This window comes from Globicephala melas, chromosome 1 (genome assembly GCF_963455315.2).
Source record: "Globicephala melas chromosome 1, mGloMel1.2, whole genome shotgun sequence".
Lineage (NCBI taxonomy): Eukaryota > Metazoa > Chordata > Mammalia > Artiodactyla > Delphinidae > Globicephala > Globicephala melas.
The window spans coordinates 61,922,592-61,942,849 of NC_083314.1; the positions used below are offsets into that span (position 1 = coordinate 61,922,592).

Consider the following 20,258-nt stretch of genomic DNA (forward strand, 5'->3'; position numbering starts at 1 on the left):
TAATGTGATTCGACAAAAAGTGAAGTCATTATATGATAACTTAAAGCAAAAGGAAAGTGAAGGATCTAAAGCTGGAGAATTTAATACCAGCAAAGGATGGTTTCTAATTTTAGAAAGAGGCGTGGCTTAAAAAATATCAAGAGAAGAGGAGAAGCAGCTTCTGCTGACCAAGAGGCAGCAGACGAGTTCCCAGATGCCATTAAGAAAATCACTGAGGAGAGAAGAAATCTGCCTGAACAGGTTTTTAATGCAGATGGAAGTGCCCTGTTCTGGAAGAAAAATTCCACAAAGGCCATTTATTAGAAGGAAGAAAAACAAGCACCAGGATTTAAAGCAGAAAGGGATAGGCTAACTCTACTATTCTGTGCAAATGTAGTGGGATTTATGATCAGGACTGCCCTTATCTATAAAGCTGTTAACCCTCCAGCCTTGACAGGAAAATATAAACACCAGCTGCCAGTCTCTTGGCTGTACAAGAAGAAGACCTGGACAATAAGGACCCTTTTTGTGGATTGGTTCCTTCAATGCTTTGTCCCTGAAATCATGAAGTTCCTTGCCAGTAAGGGACTGCCTTTTAAAGTTCTTTGGATATTGGACAATGCCCCTGGTCACCCAGAACCTCATGATTGCAACACAAGGCATCGAAGTGCTCTATGGAAATGATTGCCAATGCTACGGAAGAGAACCCCAGTAGGGAGAACATCATGAAATTCTGGGAGGTTTACACCGTTCAAGATGCCATTGTTGTTATAGAAAAAGCCATGAAAGCCATGGAGCCTGAAACAATAAATCCCTGCTGGAGAAGACTGTGTCCAGATGTTGTGCGTGACTTCACAGGATTTACAACAGATCCTATCAAGGATGTCATGAAAAAACTGTGGATATGGAAAAAAAAAAAAGTTGGGGAGTGAAGGTTTTCAAGATTAAGATCTTGGAGAAATTCAAAAGCTAACAGACTTCACACCAGAGGAATTAAAAGGATTGGCATACCATATAGAAACATTTTTAGAGAAATGAAAAAGCAAAAAAGTCAGACAGAAATTACAGTGTATTTCCATAAAGTTACACCAAATGTGCCTGTCACTCCAGCCTCCGCTTCTATCTCCTCCACCTCTTCTGCCTCTGTCCCCTCAGCCCACTCAATGTGAAGATGATGAGGAGACCTTTATGATGACCCACTTCCCCTTGATGAATAGTAAATAATCATCATGCCCTACTGTCAATGGATTTATCTGTTGTGTTTGTGTGTGTGTCTTCGTGTGAAAATCTAAAAACTGCACACCAAGAATTGTATGAGAAGTTTTTGTGTCATCATCGTCATCATTGCTTAAGTATTCATCGTGTAGAACATCATGTGTAAGACTTGTACTGAAGTGGGTAGCCCATCCTTACATAGGCAGAAGGTGAGTGATATTTACAGTAATATAAAATTAATAATGTTTCAGTTTTCTTACTTTGTTTTCAAAGAATTACATTACCATGTAGTATGCCTCTCCCTCTCTCATAATTGGAGAAACTGCCTACTAGCCTATCATCACAGGTAAGTGTGGGTTTTTTAAAAATGTAACAATGTTTCCAATACTGTATTATGAATTTGACTGTAATATTGGATACCATAAACATTTTTTTTACTTACCATTTCTCTATTGCGATTTCTTTTTTGTTTTCTCATTAAATTTATATTTTCCTTTTAATCTTTTTTTTTAACTTTTAATTTTATATTGGAGTATAGGAGATTAACAATGTTGTGATAATTTCAGGTGCACAGCAAAGTGACTCAGTCATACATATACGTGTATCCATTCTCCCCCAAACTCCCCTCCCATGCAGGCTGCCACATAGCACTGAGGAGAGTTCCCTGTGCTATACAGTAGGTCCTTGTTGGTTATCCGTTTTAAATATAGCAGTGTGTACATGTCATTTTAATGATTCATTCACTAGTGTATAGGTTAGGCTACCATGAAGCACTTGTAAACATTACACCAACAACAGTAAAGCAATCATATTGCTGCTTCTTCATTATCAAAACATGATTCATTATACTTGTAAATAAATATGAATTTCTCTTTCACATTGTCTTTTCATTTTTGATGTTTGGTGTTAGTAACATGTACATATAACATCTACAGCGTTTGTATCATATAAGATGATATTGATGTAGGTACTGTCAGATGAGTTATCCTGTAAACAGACAATGTAAAGTTATGGTATTAATAAATACAGTACAATACTGTAAATGTATTTTCTCTTATGATTTTCTTAATAATATTTTCTTTTCTCTAGTTTACTGTATTGTTATGTTAACGGTAAGGCTTCCAGTCAACAGTAGGCTAATAGTAGTTAAGTTTTTAGGGAGTTAGAAGTTATATGCAGATATTTGACTGCACAGGGATTGGACCCCTATCCCCATGTTATTCAAGGGTCAACTGTATATAGATATACCTGCCTTTGCCACTTGTGGGAAAGGGCCACAATATATTGCAGGACCTTTAAAAAGGTCCTCTTTTTAAAAATTACACAAGGGAAGTGTCTTTTGTTATCAACCAGCTTAAGCCAAGCTATGCTACGGTAACAACATAAAATCTCAGTGGTTCACAATAACAAAGGGTTATTTCTTGCTCATATAACATGCCGTCTCAGGTCAGCTCAGCCTTGTTCCACATCTTCCTCCTTCTGGGACCCAAGCTGAAGATCAACCTGTAAGAGGGAAGAAACTTTTTATTCTATTACAAGTTAATCAGTAAAGAGATATTCCCTATAAGCTTAAATGATACATAAGAGCTCATTTCTGGGAACCCTGCCTCCCAGGTAATGAGCATTAAGCTAAAATACCCTTGTTTAGTTCTCAGAAAACATCCTGACCAGTTCCACCTGTGAATGACTGCAGTGAGGAAGAAATTAACACCGCCCCTCCTGAGGCTGACCGGAACAAGGAAATGTTTGACGTCACTTCCTCCGCTTTTAGTATAAATGAAGCCTGAGTTCTAACACAGGCAAGACGGTGTTTTGGGGGACGAGTCTACCGTCTTCTCAGCTTGCTGGCTTTCTGAATAAAGCCATTATTCCTTGGCCCAACGACTCCTCTCTTGATTTATTGGCCTGTCGTGCAGCGAGCAGTTTGAGCTTGGACTTGATAACAAGTTTAGGCACAGCCAGCCGGGAGCCTTGCTGCTCGTGGCTGCCCACCCAGGTTGGGAAATGTTCAGGTGAGGGCCAGGACCACTTGTCTTAAGGATCTTCCCTTCAAAATTCCCCAAAGCAGCACTGGCTGCTCCCGTGCTTGGCTGTAGGAGCAAGGAATCAACATTTGGAAGCTGACGAGCTCTGTACGGTAGGGTAAGTCGCTCCAGTGTGTACCACTGGAAACTTTACTCCTCTCCATTTGGGGCTTTTTCTCTGGAATAAGCCAATTTGTTTTGCATTTGAGTGGGGTACCCTGTTGGAGAGAGGAAAGAGTTGTTAGACTTTTACCCGATGTGTGTACTAGTTCATTTGTTTCTTTGGATGTGAAGTTTGTGTTTTGTCTTGAATTGGTCTCTAAAAATGGGGACTATTTCAGCTATCCCTAAAGTCCTGTGAGGCGCATTTTGGATAAGTGATCTGATTACAGCTGTGAACCCATGGGTGAGAGAAAGATGATATTTTATTGTAACAACGTGTGGCCACAGTATCTGTTAGGATCTCCACAAGGGGTTTAGCAGGGTTATCTCGGAACCCCATGCACCATGTACTGCTACCCTTGCTGTGTTAATTACGTTATTTATGGTCTCCTGTGTCATTGGTATATGTAAAACCCCCAAGACCCAACTTGAGGGTTCGTTTAGAATTTTCTGTTTGTCCTTTGGGTTTTTTCTTTCATTTTGTTTGGTACTGTTTCTCCATTTACAGCCAAATCAGTTCTGTGATATTTAAAACTTTTACTGATGTCAAATGGAAGAAAGGAACAGGAAAAAAAAAGCTGTCTGTTCTTGTCCAAGAGTGGGACATTCCCAGGAAGGAGAGAAAGTTTCCACTTGGTTCCTAAAATCACCAAAAGCTACAAATAGAAGTGTCTTTTCCATAAATATTAGTAAAAAGGGTTTAGTCATCTAGACAGGTGACCTTGATTTGTCCCACCTGCCAGAAATGCAATTTGAATCCAACCTCTTCTGTAACTGTTGGGTTTTATATTGCTGTACCTGATTCATGGCTGAAATTTTGGAATGAGAATTATGAGGTCTCTGTTTGTGTTTGTACTTGTTATAGATGTGTGGCATTGCCGAAACTAACTTGTAAAAGAACTATTTAATTGGCTTAAAGGAAATTCAGTGCTTATATAAATACTCAAATATAAAAGAAACTGGCCAGAATGAATTTCAGGTTCATGTGATCTAGGAAATATTCAGTATTGAATTAATATCTGGTATTAAAGTTAACTTAATCTTGTTGCTTTGATTAATACAGACATGTCTTTAGACTCATCAACATTAATTATAGTACTTCTATTGTCCCTAGGTTTACTAGAAATCAAATAAGACGTTATTCCTGTTACAAAGTTTGTCAGCAAGAAAAATAACAATTCGACAAAGCTTTTAAGTAAATAAAACAGAGGTAAATGAGGTAAGAGTTTTAGGTAAACTCCATAGGAATAATTATGCTTTGAGAATGTATATATAAAACAGTGTTTCCAGATTTTCGTAACTTGAAACTAAACTAAGTTAAATGAAGAGAATTTGTTGACTATCTGGGTCATTTCAAATAGGATAGAATATTAATTGCTGGCCAGGTCTAAGTTTACCTACTTTTGCCGTCTTAGGAGAGGAAGACTAAAGCATAAGTTTGTCAATCAGGAAATGCTGATATGACAAACAGTTTACAATTACTTCTTGGTTTTCACTAGAGATTAAGGTTTTAAGGTTAAGAATCACAAGGGAAACATTTCAGTATGCAAAGATGTAGGATGTGTGTTTTTCAGCACAGAAGGTATGAGGAATGAAAATCCCTTTCGTTAAAGGGAAAAAGGTGACATGATCAGTATTGGCTAAGATAAGAACTGAACTTAATTAAGAAAATGAATGTTAAATGTAAAGTGGTACAAAACCTGAATCGGTTTCCTAAGAGGACAAAGTTTTCTTAAAATATTGAACTGCTTTTAGTAATTGTGAGTTATTTGTTTAAGCGATCTGTATTTGCCATTGAGATCTTATTATCACTGGTTAAAACTTTTTGATATTTTGATAAACTTCCCCCAAATCAAATTCTGGGTGAGGTTCGTTTGGCCTCTAGCTAACTTTGAAGTTTTCCAAAGGATCCCTGGAACACCTCAAACTATTTGTTTTCTCTCCATCTCAGAGAGAGGAATACTCAACTAATTGGGCTTACTCAGTATGTTGAATTGGGAAGCACTGTCAAATAAGTTGTGATAAAACTCTTTGGACTGTATCATGTGGGTAAACATTATTGTACATATTCTGGACATTATATGGAACTCCTAAAATTCTGGTGTATCCTGGTAGATGATATCAGTCATAATATTAGTAATTATCTTGTTGTTTGTCACAGCAGTAACCAAGTTTCTTTTCAATTGCATTGTAATCCCAGTTGGTTGATACTGAAGCAAAATGGTTAGGGATAATCAATTGCTAGTTATAGCTTTACAGTGGCTTTTGAATGACTATAGCTATTTTGTGAAGAAGCAGAGAATGATGAAATCCTTTATGTGCAAGCACTTGTGCTCTTACATCAGGGAAAACAAGAAAAGCAAGGGAATGAGAGTGAGGATATGTTGCTTCAAACCTTAACTCCTTCCAGCTGAGCTAGGTATCCCAGCTGCACTGGCTATTATGCCAATATATCCACCCCTTCCTCCACCTTCCATTCTTTTCCACCTTCCATTCTTTTCTAGCCCCAATTCCTGACCCTGGGGCTCAGGACTTTCCCTTCTTCTAGGGGTCAATTAGAAAATCCTGTTAGTTTCTGGGCCACAGGGACTTGGTCTGGTATCACCATCTAAGAACCAAAAGGGCACTCCGTTTGGGCCAGGAGCCACTCCCAGGGCAGGACAATTTCAATTGCTGTTATCTCACATAGGGGGCTAAATGCAAATAACTAGCCAGCTGGGTTTATATATTAATTGGAAAGATCACCACCCTCCTTTATAGGGATAATCCTCTACACCTGAAGCCCACTTGGCAGTACCCACAGACGAACCAAACTGAGATCCCAGTGAGGGAGGAATGCTGGAATTAGAGCAATACTTCGTGCATCTTGGCAGGCCTTTGAAAAGGGGAACCAAAGAAAAAGTTTAAACAGAACTCAAGAAATTTGGCAAAAAATAAAAATCCCAGGAAAGGAGACAGAGCCTCCCCCCACACCCTACCCCTTGAAGTCTACGAAAAGTTAAGATCAGAAGTGTGTGCTCACAGCACCCCAGCGAAGGCCAGTAACACATGGCCAATACTAATCCCATTAAGAAGGGATGTCAGGACACCTAATCTAAAGCAATATCCTTTGAGGCAAGAGGATCACTTCTCCCATAGACTGACTTGTCAAGATACCAGCCAGTGTATTCCTTGCATCTGTCCCTCCAGGACATATACAAAATTGGTGGTATTGGTACTGTCCATGCGGGTCCAGTGGAAACAGTTCTGGCATGGTGGTCACCTTTGCTCCAGTCAACATTACAACTGAAGTAAAGTCTGTTGAAATGCACTATGAAGCTTTGAGTAAAGCCCTTCCTGGGAACAATGTGGGCTTCAAGGTCAAGAACGTGTCTGTCAAAAATGTTCGTCGTGGCAATGCAGCTGGTGACAGCAAAAATGACCCGCCAATGGAAGCAGCTGGCTTCGCAGCTCAAGGGATCACCTTGGACCATCCAGGCCAAGTCAGTACTGGATATGCACCTGCTGGATTGTCACACAGCTCACATTGCTTGCAAGTCTGCTGGGATGAAGGACAAGATTGATCATCATTCTGGGAAAGAGCTGGAAGATGGCTCCATATTCCTGAAATCTGGTGATGGTTGTGACCATTGATATGGTTCCTGGTAAGCCCATGTGTGTTGAGCTTCTCTGACTATCCTCCTCTGGGCCATTTTGCTGTTCATGACATGACAGATGGTTGTTGTGGGTGTCATCAAAGCAGTGGACAAGAAGGGCAGTGGGAACTGGCAAGGTCACCAAGTCTGCCCAGAAAGTTCAGAAGGCTAAATGAATGTTATCCCCAATACCTGCCACCCCAGTCTTAATCAGCGGAAGAATGGTGTCAGAACCGTTTGTCTCAATTGTCCCAATTGGCCATTTAAGTTATAGTAAGACTGGTTAATGATAACTGCATCATAAAACCTTCAGAAGGAGAGGAGAAAGTTTTGTGAACCATTTGTTTTGTATGTGGAAGTTCTACGTTTTTAGTTTTTAAAATCAGTAGCTTCTAATTAGTTAAAACCCTCCTTAAGAAAATTATCCCCTGATTTGGATTAAGGCATTGGAACTACATTCATCCTGGAGGCTGCAATCAACAGGAAAAACCAAGAAAATGAATACTAATTTAACTTGGGATAAGGCCTTGCCAGTTGGCCCGCTACAGATCAGTGGCTCCCAGAAGCAGGCTTAAATTAAACCCCCTTTGAAGTATGGTATGGTAGGCCACTCCAGGTGTCTGCCCAGGTGAGAGAATCTGTAAATACTTTAAAAGACCTAGCAGTTGCCAATTATGTTAAAACTTTGGACACTCTACCAACCTCTGTTCATGTGTTTGCCTCCAGCAGGTCTGCCCATCCAACTGAAGTAGATGGTAGTTTCATTGTAGCTGGAAAAGGGTCAACCAATTTGTTTACTTTTGTTCAAATAACTAGCACAGGAATTGAGTATATGTCTTGGGAACTGGAACCCAAATCCCAAGTTCAAGTACAAATTAGACAACAAAGTGTTAAGGGGTTTCATCAGGTTCAAATAGTGGTAGATAAAAAAGGACTGACCAAAGATTCTAAGGAATATTCATCACCTCCAGAAGTAGCCAGAACACTTGTCCCTTTTCCCACAAGATTGTGGGATGGATATTGACAGTGGGGAATTGTAATAGGGAAGAATCTTTGTATTCTATTACAAGTTGATCACTAAAGGGATGTTGCCTGTAAGCTTAAACGATACATAATGGCCCATCTCTGGGAACCCTGCCTCCCAGGTAATGAGCGTTAAGCTAAAATTCTTTTTTTTAGCTCACAGGAAACATCCTGAACAGTCCCACCTGCGAAAGACTGAAGGGAGGAAGAAATTAATATGTCCCCTCTGGAGGTTGACTGGAACCGGGAAAAGTTTGACTTTACTCCCTCCGCTAATTCGGGCAAGATGGTTCTTGGGCACACAAGTCCACCATCTTGGTTCACTGGCTTTCTGAATAAAGTCACTATGCCTTGCCCCAACAACTTGTCTCTTGATTTATCGGCCTATCATACGATAAGTAGTATGAGCTTGAACTCGGTAACAAACTCAGCTCTCAGGACAATTCTGGTCTCACGGCAAAGGAAAAAGAAAAATGAGAGACTCACAAGATGAGTTAGAGGCACTATCCCTTCTGCTCCCATTTCATTGTCCAGAGACAGTCACATGTCATAGGGCAGGGGATCGTCCTCCTCAGGGAGACCCAGTGAAGATACTGAACAATCATACCATCTACTCCACGGTCCCTTCCCTGTACGCAGTTTCCCCATATAGCTTAATATAAAGGAAAGTGAATCAGTTCTTAAAATTACTTAACTTGAAGCTACTTTTGGAAGGAAATGTAGCCACTTGTGCAGAATATTTAGCTTCTTTATTAAGTCCATCATATATCGCTTAGGTTTTGTCTTTCATTGCAGGAAACTAGTTCTTTATTGCTGGGAAAGCCATCACCTCCCCAAGGCCTGAAAGGACCAGGGGAGAGAAGGGGGTGAACCCTTCCAGAACCCAGCAAGAGCTAGAAGCACAGAGGAGGGTTTCCAGCAGCTGGTGGAATCATGGAGAGATGCCGCCACCACCACAGCAGCAGCGCCAGTGCAGAGAGTGGGCAGAGGAGGAAACACTGTGGCCCATTTCTCCTCCCACTCTCCCATCCTGCCCACCCCTCGTTGGCAGAACCCAAGTAGAAACTAGATGGCAAGAGATCAGGCTGTGTCCTCCTGGAGTACAAAGTAAAGAAGAAAGGGAACGAGAATGGATTTGGGGGAAAGGAGGAAGGTGCAAATGAAGAATAATCAACACAGCTGCCTTCGCCTATAACCAACTGGGAGTATTCTATTTTTACCAGGAACTAGATCTCTTCATCCTCCTCAGTCTCACCCCTGCACCTTCTTGAGGGGGTGGAGAGAGACTCATTCTGCCTTCTAAAAGAGTTATAGCTCATTCAGAGGTGACCCAGTCTATGTTCCAAAAAAAGGAATTTCAGAAATACTCATACTGTATTCTGAAGGCCTAAAGAACAAGCACCATTCGATGTCTTTCCAGTTCCAGAAAATGGGGGATTGATTCCTCATATGGCTGGTCCTGCAACCATGTCGTAGCTGGCTGGGGGAGGCTGTAGGGTAGCACATATGTATATGCCAAACATACACAGGAAGGTGGTGTGATCCTATAGCACCTCTCCACTAGACTTTTCCCCCTTGCAATATTTTCCTTGAAATAATCTCAAACTTGCAAAAAAATAAGTATTATATAAAAGACTTTTCCTGAATCATTTGAGAATAAGTTGCCTGCACAATGTCCCATCACCCTATATATGTATGTTTAATATATGTTTTCTTCCCGTAAGGATATTCTCCTGCCTAACTACAGTAGAGCCATCAAAATCAGGAAATCAGCATCAATATCCTCAGACCTCATTCAAGTTTCCCCAGTTTCCCCAGGAATATCCATTTGAGGAGAAGACTCTAGTTCAGAATTACTCATTGCATTTAGATATGTATATTTAGTCTCCTTCACTCTGGAACAATTCCTCGGTCTTTCCCTGATTTTCATGATTTTGACACTTCTGATGACTACAAGCCAGTTATTTTGTAGAATGTCTCTCAGTTTGGGTTTGTCTGATGTTTCTTCGTGATTAAATTCTTGCGTCTTCGACAAGCATATCACAGAAATGAAACTGTGTTCTTCTCTTTGCGTCCTATTTATTACGTGGCACAGGATTTCAGTTTTCCTGTTATTGATGATGTTAACTTTGATCACAGGATGAAGGTGGTGTCTGCAAAGTTTCTCCACTCTAAAGTTACTTGTTTTCCCATTGCAATTAAAAAGTGTTTCCCTGAGAGGTTTTTAGAGACTATGGAAACATCCCATTTCTCATTAGACTTTTAGTTTATTCATCAACTTATTAAGTTTCTGTAGACTCTAGCATTTCTATTTCACCCACTGGGCTAGGACCCATTGCTATCATTATTTATTTTGACATTTAATGGTCCCAGATTTGGCAGTGGGAGCCCCTCTCAGCAGTAAAAAGATATAGTGAATGAAATATATTTATTCCACACACACATTATCTTCTACTTTACCTCTGTATTGATCTATATGCACCTCTCTATACTGAAGGCCATTAGTTCACACCAATGCCACCAATTCTAATCCAACACACCACATGGTTCATTCGAGTTTTCTCCCTTTCCATATTGGTATATTCCTCTTCCAGCAGTGAAAATTCAGACTCCAATTTTCTTTCATTTATTTCCTTATTTGATCAATTTCCCTGGCTGTGACCAAACTCCCTTTACTCCACCTATGCTCTCAGCATACACATTTAGATATTTGATTCTTCTCATATTAATATTTGAGTGTGTTATGAGGTCAGGGCTGAAGTTTAAGTTTGTTGAAACATTTATCCATTTATTGAAAAGACTTTTTCAATAAATTTATTGAAAAGATTTTTCTTTCCCCCTTGCCTTGGTACCTTTGCAAAAAATTAATTGACCATATATGTCTGGGTCCATTTCTGGACTCTGTTCTTTCCTGTCGATCTATTTGTCTGTCTTTGTGCCAGTACTACTGTCTTGATTACTATAGGTTTATAGTAAGCCTTGACATCCGAGTCCTCTAACTTAGTTCTTCTTCAAGATTGTTCTGGCTCTTCTGGATCCTTTGCCTTTAATAAACTTGAGAGTCAACTTTTACATTTATGAAGTAAATAGTTGTAACTCTGATTAGGATTGCACTGAATCAATAAGTTGGGGAGAACTGACATATTAACAATATTGAGTCTTCCAGTGTATGAGCATAGTATATCTCTCCTAATATTTACGTCTCTTTAATTCCTCTCAGCACTGTTTTGTAGTTTTTGGGTTTTTTCCCCCAGAAAATTCTTTTAATATTATACTTTAAATGAGAAATAATAACAACTAGCTTTCTATTTAATCCTGTTTCTACTTTCTTTTTAAAAAATTTTTAAATTTAATTTTATTTAATTTTTTATACAGCAGGTTCTTATTAGTCATCAATTTTATACACATCAGTGTATACATGTCAATCCCAATCGCCCAATTCATCACACCACCACCGCCACCCGCCGCGGCTTTCCCCCCTTGGTGTCCATACGTTTGTTCTCTACATCTGTGTCTCAATTTCTGCCTTGCAAACCGGTTCATCTGTACCATTTTTCTAGGTTCCACATATATGCATTAATATACGATATTTGTTTTTCTCTTTCTGACTTACTTCACTCTGTATGACAGTCTCTAGATCCATCCACATCTCAACAAATGACCCAGTTTTGTTCTGTTTTATGGCTGAGTAATATTCCATTGTATATATGTACCACAACTTCTTTATCCATTCTTCTGTTGATGGGCATTTAGGTTGCTTCCATGACCTGGCTATTGTAAATAGTGCTGCAATGAACATTGGGGTGCATGTGTCTTTTTGAATTATGGTTTCCTCTGGGTACATGCCCAGTAGTGGGATTGTTGGATCATATGGTAATTCTATTTTTATTTTTTTAAGGAACCTCCATACTGTTCTCCATAGTGGCTGTATCAATTTACATTCCCACCAACAGTGCAACAGGGTTCCCTTTTCTCCACACCCTCTCCAGCATTTGTTGTTTGTAGATTTTCTGATGATGCCCATTCTGACTGGTGTGAGGTGATACCTTGTTGTAGTTTTGATTTGCATTTCTCTAATAATTAGTGACGTTGAGCAGCTTTTCATGTGCTTCTTGGCCATCTGTATGTCTTCTTTGGAGAAATGTGTATTTAGGTCTTCTGCCCATTTTTGGATTGGGTTGTTTGTTTTTTTAATATTGATTAATCCTTTGTCCGTTTATTCATTTGCAAATATTTTCTCCTATTCTGAGGGTTGTCTTTTCATCTTGTTTATGGTTTCCTTTTCTGTGCAAAAGCTTTGAAGTTTCATTAGGTCCCATTTGTTTTTGTTTTTTAATTTCCATTACTCTAGGAAGTGGATCAAAAAAGATCTTGTTGTGATTTATGTCAAAGAGTGTTCTTCCTATGTTTTCCTCTAAGAGTTTTATAGTGTCTGGTCTTACATTTAGGTCTTGAATCCATTTTGAGTTTATTTTTGTGTATGGTGTTAAGGAGTGTTCTAATTTCATTCTTTGACATGTAGCTGTCCAGTTTTCCCAGCACCACTTATTGAAGAGACTGTTTTTTCTCCATTGTATATCCTTGCCTCCTTTGTCATAGATTAGTTGACCATAGGTGCATGGGTTTATCTCTGGGCTTTCTATCTTGTTCCATTGATCTATGTTTCTGTTTTGGTGCCAGTACCATATTGTCTTAATTACTGTAGCTTTATACTATAATCTGAAGTCAGGGAGTCTGATTCCTCCAGCTCCGTTTTTTTCCCTCAAGAGTGCTTTGGCTATTCGGGGTCTTTTGTGTCTCCACACAAATTTTAAGATTTTTTGTTCTAATTCCGTAAAAAATGCCATTGGTAATTTGATAGGGATTGCATTGAATCTGTAGATTGCTTTGGGTAGTATAGTCATTTTCACAATATTGATTCTTCCAATCCAAGAACATGGTATATCTCTCCATCTGTTGGTATCATCTTTAACTTCTTTCATCAGTGTCTTATAGTTTTCTGCATACAGGTCTTTTTTCTCCCTAGGTAGTTTATTCCTAGGTATTTTATTCTTTTTGTTGGAATGGTAAATGGGAGTGTTTCTTTAATTTCTCTTTCAGATTTTTCATCATTGGTGTATAGGAATGCCAGAGATTTCTGTGCATTAATTTTGTATCCTTCATCTTGTAGTTTTCAATGTAGAGATTTTGCAAGTATTTTGTTAAATTTAAACAATACTCTTTTGCTATTTGTTTCCTATTCTGTTTTGTTTAGGTTTTTCTTCTTACGATTCTTTTTTCCTGTCTTTGTTTGGGTTAATGGAATATTTTTAAATAGTTCATTTAAATTCCTCTGTTAGATTAGAGATAATGCATATAAAAGTCCCCATAGCATATAGTATGCACTCAACAAATTATTAGTTACACTTTAGTTTTTCTCTTAGGAAAATGGGGTCTGATATATTACTCTCACACTAAGAGCCTGGAGAACATTTGACTGAAAAGGCAGCTGTTGTAGCTCATATAAAAAGCATGTGAAATCTCTTGGCACTTGGGGTACCCCTGTATAGAAGCTCCTGATGGGAGTGTGGAAACTCATGGGTGAGGGATTTTTCTCTTTCCAGATGTGAGAGAAGCTTGAAGACAATTTCCCATAGCAAATTCAAGGAAAGCTTGAACTGCTCACTTTCTGGAGAGTTACTATCATAAATGGGTGTTGAATTTTGTCAAAAGCTTTTTCTGCATCTATTGAGATGATTATATGGTTTTTATTCTTCAAGGTGTTAATGTGATTATCACACTGATTGACTTGTGGATATTGAAGAATCCTTGCATCCCTGGGATAAATCCCGCTTGAACGTGGTGTATGATCCTTTTAATATTTTGTTGGATTCAGTTTGCTACTATTTTGTTGAGGGTTTTTGCATCTATGATCATCAGTGATATTGACCTGTTATTTTCTTTTTTTGTGGTGTCTTCTTCTGGTTTTGGTATCAGGGTGATGGTGGCCTCATAGAAAGAGTTTGGGAGTGTTTCTTCCTCTGCCAGTTTTTGGAAGAGTTTCAGACGGATAGGTGTTAACTTTTCTCTAAATGTGTGACAGAATTCGCCTGTGAAGCCCTCTGGTCCTGAACTTTTGTTTGGTGGGAGTTTTTTAATCGCAGTTTCAATTTCAGTACTTGTGATTGGTCTGTTCATATTTTCTATTTCTTCCTGGTTCAGTCTTGGGAGATTGTATCTTTCTAAGAATTTGTCCATTTCTTCTCAGTTGTCCATTTTATTGGCATATAACTGGTTGTAGTAGTCATTTATTATCCTTTGTATTTCTGTGGTGTCTGTGGTAAATTCTCCTTTTTCATTTCTAATTTTATTGATTTGAGCCCTCTCCCTTTTTTTCTTGATAAGTCTGGCTGAAGGTTCATCAATTTTGTTCATCTTTTCAAAGAACAAGCTTTTGGTTTCATTGTCATATCTATTGTTTTCTTCATCTCTAGTTCATTTATTTCTACTCTGATCTTTATGATTCCTTTCCTTTTACTATGGTTTTTGTTTGTTCTTCTTTTCTTTAGGTATAAGGTTAGGTTGTTTATTTGAGATTTTTCTTGTTTTCTGAGGTGAGATTATATTGCTATAAACTTCCCTCTTCGAACAGCTTTTGCCGTGTCCCATAGGTTTTAGATCATCCTGTTTTTATTTTCATTTGCCTCTAGGTATTTTTATATTTCTTCTTTGATTTCTTCAGTGATCGTTGTTTAGTAGCATATTGTTTAGCCTCCATGTGTTCTTGTTTTTTACATTTTTTTTCTTATAGTTGATTTCTAATTTCCTAGTGTTGTGGTTGGAAAAGATGCTTGATATGATTTCAATTTTCTTAACTTTACCCAAGCTTGCTTTGTGGCCCAGCATGTGATCTGTCCTGGAGAATGTTCCATGTGCACTTGAGAAGAATGTGTGTTCTGCTGCTTTCAGATGGAATGCTCTATAAATATTAGTTAAATCCATCTGGTCTAATGTTTCATTTAAGGCCTGTGTTTCCTTATTGATTTTTCTGTCTGGTTTATCTGTCCATTGATGTAAGTGGGGCGTTGAAATCCCTCACTCTTATTGTGTTACTGTTGATGTCTCATTTCATGGCTCTTAGTATTTGCTTTATATATTGAGGTGCTCCTATGTTGGGTTCATATATATTTACAATTGTTATAGCTTCTTCTTGGATTGATCCCTTGATCATTATGTAGTGTCCTTCTTTGTCTCTTGTAACAGTCTTTATTTTTTTATTTTTTTTGTGGTACGTGGGCCTCTCACTTCTGTGGCCTCTCCCATTGTGGAGCACAGGCTCCAGATGCACAGGCTCAGCGGCCATGGCCCATGGGCCCAGCCACTCCACAGCATGCAGGATCCTCCCGGACCAGGGCACAAACCCGTGTCCCCTGCATCGGCAGGCAGACTCTCAACAACTGTGCCACCAGGGAAGACCTAACAGTCTTTATTTTAAAGTCTATGTTGTCTGATATGAGTAATGTTACTCCAGCTTTATTTTGATTTCCATTTGCATGGAATACTTTTTTTCCATTCCCTCACTTTTAGTCTGTATGTGTCCCTAGATCTGAAGTGGGTCTCTTGTAGACAGCATATATATGGGTCTCTTATTTTTGTATCCGTTCAGCCAGTCTGTCTTTTGGTTGGATCATTTGATCCACATATACTTAAGGTAATTTTTCATATATATGTTCTTGTTGACATTTTGTTAGCTGTTTTGGATTTTTTTTTTTTTTTTGGCGGTACGCGGGCCTCTCACTGTTGTGGCCTCTCCCGTTGCGGAGCACAGGCTCCGGACGCACAGGCTCAGCGGCCATGGCTTACAGGCCCAGCTGCTCCACGGCATGTGGGATCTTCCCGGACCGGGGCATGAACCCGTGTCCCCTGCATCAGCAGGCGGACTCTCAACCACTGCACCACCAGGGAAGCCCTGGATTTGTTTTTGTAGGACTTTTTCTTCCCTTCCTCTTTTGTTCTCTTCTCTTGTGAATTGACAACTAACTTTAGTGTTGTGTTTGGATTCCTTTTTCTTTTTTTTTTGTTTGTATCCACTGTAGAAATTTGGTTTCTGGTTACCTTGAGGTTTTGATATAGTAGTTTATATATAAACAAGATTGTTTTAAGTTGCTGGTCTTTTATTTCAAATGCGTTTCCAATATCCTGCATTTGTGCTCTCCTCTTCTCATAATTGGTAATTTTGATATCATATTTGTGTGTGGATGTTCTACCTTTACTGTATGTTTACCTTTACCAGTGAGCTTTCCCATTTGTAATTTTCTGGTTTCTAGTTGTGGCCTTTTTTTTTTCCGCCTAGAGAAGTTCCTTCTAGAATTCATTGTAAAACTGGTTTGGTGGTGCTGAATTCTCTTAGCTTTTGCTTGTCTGTAACGCTTTTGATTTCTCCATCAAATCTGAATGAGAGCCTTGCTGGGTAGAATATTCTTGGTTATAGGTTTTTCTCTTTCATCACTTTAAATATATCATACCACTCCCTGCTGGCCTGAAGAGTTTCTGCTGAAAAATCAGCTGAAAACCTTATGGGGATTCCCTTGTATGATATTTGTTGTGTTTCCCTTGTCGATTTCAATACTTTCTTTGTGTTTAATTTTTGTCAGTTTGATTACTATGTGTCTCAGCATGTTCCTCCTTGGGTGTATCCTGCCTGGGATTCTCTGCACTTCCTGGACTTGGTTGACTGTTTCCTTTCCCGTTTTTTTTAAATTAATTTATTTATTTAGGCTGCGTTGGGTCTTCATTTCTGTGTGAGGGCTTTCTCTAGCTGCGGCGAGCGGGGGCCACTCTTCATCGCGGTGCATGGGCCTCTCATTGTCGCGGCCTCTCGTGTTGCGGAACACAAGCTCCAGACGCGCCGGCTCAGTAGCTGCGGCTCATGGGCCCAGTTGCTCCGCGGCATGTGGGATCTTCCCAGACCAGGGCTCGAACCCATGTCCCCTGCATTGGCAGGCAGATTCTCAACCACTGCGCCACCGGGGAAGCCCTCCTTTCCCATTTTAGGAAAGTTTTCAGCTATTATCACTTCAAATATTTTCTCTGGCCCTTTCTCTTTCTCTTCTCCTTCTGGGACCCCAATAATGTACATGTTGGTGCATTAAATGTTGTCCCAGAAGCTCTTAAACTGTCCTCATTTTTTTCATTCTTTTTTCTTTATTCTGTTCCATGACAATGATTTCCACTATTCTGTCTTGTCTGTTTTTCTGCCTCATTTATTCGTTATTATTTCCTTCTATTGTATTTTTCATTTCAGTTATTTTATTGCTCATCTCTCCTCTGTTCTTTATATCTTCTAGCTCTTTGTTAACCATTTCTTGTATCTTCTTGATCTGTGCTTCCATTCTTTTTCCGAGATTTTGGATCATCCTTACTCTCATTACTCTGAATTCTTTTTTGGGTAGATTGCCTATCTGCACTTCACTTTCTTGTTTTTCTGGGGTTTTGTCTTGTTCCTTCTTCTGAAACATATTCCTTTGCCGTCTCATTTTGTCTAACTTTCTGTGATTGCGGTTTCCATTCTCTAGGCTGCAAGGTTGTAGTTCCTTTTGCTTCTGGTGTCTGTCCCCAGTGGGTGAGGATGTTCTAGAGGCTTGTGCAAGCTTCCTGGTGGGAGGGACTTGTTCCTGCCCACTGGTGAGTGGAACTGTGTCTTGTCCCTCTGGTGAACAAGGCTGTGCCACAAGGTGTGTTTAGAAGTGGCTGTGGGTTCGGGAAGACTTTAGACAGCTTGTCCGCTGGTGGCTGGGGCCGTGTTCCTTCCCTGTTGGTTGTTTGGTCTGAGGTGTCCCAGCACTGGAGCCTACAGGCTGTTGGGTGGGGCTGGGTCTTGGTGACAAAACGGCAACCTCCAGGAGAACTCACACCAATGAGTACTCCCTTGTACCACTGCCACCAGTGCTTGTCCCCACAAGTGACCCATAGCCATGCCCCACCTCCCCAGGAGACCTTCCAAGACCAGCAGTTATGTCTGGCCCAGGCCCCTATGAAGTCACTGGTTTTTCCCTGGGCACTGGTGTACATGAGACTTTGTGTGTGGCATTTCTGTTTTCCCCAGTCCTATGGAGTTCCTGTGATCACCCCCCACTGACTTTCAAAGCCAAATGCTCTGGGCACTCCTCTTCCTGATGCCATACCCCCAGGCTGGGTAGCCTGATGTGGGGCTCAGAACCCTCACTCCTGAGGGAGAATTTCTGTGATATAATTATTTTCCAGTTTGTGGGTCGCCCACCCAGCAGGTATGGGATTTGATTATATCATGAATGCACCCCTCCTACCCTCTTGTTGTGGCTTCTTCTTTGTTTTGGGTGTAGAATATCTTTTTTGGTAGTTTCCAGTCTTTTTTGTTGATGGTTGTTCAGCCATTACTTGTGATTTTGGTGTTTGCATGAGAGGAGGTGAGCTCAGTTCCTTCTACTCTGCCAGCTTGTCTCCAACCCCTTATAGATTCTTCTTTCAAGTATTTTAAACAAACCCATCATGTTTCTATTTCACATTTTCCTCATTAAATCTACACAAAGTATTCCACAGTTGAAAGTCTTAACTGAGCATTGTTTACTCAGTGTGACAATCTTCTATGATTTTTTTCCCCTCAATCAAAACAAGGCTACCCATGGAAAGATAAGCCATTCTGTTTCCACCTAAAGTTCACTTCCCAGGTTCCCAGAGGCCTTGACAGATACCTGTCGGCCTGGTCTACTGCCAGGTTAAGGAACCTTTCACACTTTCAGGCTGGCAGCATGCCCCGACTACATGCAGACCTCCCAGGGAGCCAGAACATGGAGCTCAGGAAACACATGCAGCAGAAAGTGATGTCAGCATCTCAGAGAGGCAGAAGTGTATTTCTGTAGAGACACCTGGACTCATAATTTAGGCTACTTTCACTCCCTCCCCCACTTGGCAATCAAAACAGGAGATGCTTTTGAGCTTTCTTTTGTGCTGCCTAGAGAGAAGATGGGCTCACTCTGCCAAAGGGCAGTTGTCTCATATGGCTCTGAAAAGAGCACACACTGCAGCTGCCTGGGAGCAGGAGCCTTGTGAGGTGGATTCAAAGTGTCTCATCTCACCCAGGATCCAGAAGCAGGCTTCCAAGACCATGCTGAAATGCTAAATGAGCCACTTTCTAGAAAAATCCACCTCAGTGAATCACAGCTACTCAGTCTCCCTATCCAAATATCTTGCAGTGTATATACATGTGTTTGAGGGTATGGGGGAAGGGAGCTGATGTATCAGAAGTTCTTGAATAGCCAGTTCAGGAATGAAAGAAGCATTGAATTTTAGAAAGCATATTCAAAGACATGACCCATTTTCATCCTCACATCCACACTCTCAGTCAGACAGCCACACTCTGTTTATAGATAAAGAAACCGAGGCTCAGAAGATTGATGTGACTTAAGGAGGATTCAGGCAGCTGGTTAGTGACAGAGCTAGAGTCCAAACAGTCTAACTATTTAAGTCCTGGGCTTTATTGCAGAACCTTCTCTTTCAGAGAGGTCAAGAACCCCTAAAGAAATGTTAGTTGCTTAAGTACAAGTATACATGTCATGAGCTTTACTCCTTCCCTTTGGGAAAAATCTATATGGTTTATCAGTTCAGAGCAGCCTTCCTCCTCTCTCAACATGTTACTTTTATCTTCCTGCTCCCACTTTTCTCTAACTGGCTTTTATTGTCTCCCTCATGTAATTAAAAACATCCTGCTGTCCCTTTGAACCAGTTCCATGACCCAGGAGAGCTCTATGGCTTGGCACATAAGGGTGGGACATGCTAGGGAACAGCCTGGCAGAAACAATGCCACCACCAAATATTGCCCAGGTCCCCATTAATAGGAATTATTCTCTAGACTAGATGCGGACCAAAGGGTAGGTTGTGTTTGCATTACTTTTGTTCCTTTAACTTCTCTATGAGGTTGATGCTGTGAAAATAACCTAGTAAGACATAAAAACCAGGGGCCCTGGCGCTGTGTGACTTTGAGGAGTGTTAAGATCTCTGGATCTTTTTTCCTTCATCAATAGAAGAAGCAAATGAGATAAGATGAGGCCGAAGTTCCTCTTCCAGCACTGAAAGTCATCTTTATGGCAGAAACTAGGGATTTTACCGCTGATTTTTATCCACTAGTGGGGCTGATCCCCAATTTCTTGATACCACAAATGGAAACATGGGGAAAATCACATGAAAGAAGAATATATTCTTTAGG

At 40.1% G+C, this 20,258-nt stretch overlaps 1 pseudogene; it reads left to right on the forward strand.

Annotated features, from left to right (window-relative positions):
- Window positions 1–659: 659 nt before the first annotated feature.
- Window positions 660–7,191, forward strand: LOC115863123 (elongation factor 1-alpha 1 pseudogene; annotated as a pseudogene).
- Window positions 7,192–20,258: the final 13,067 nt, after the last annotated feature.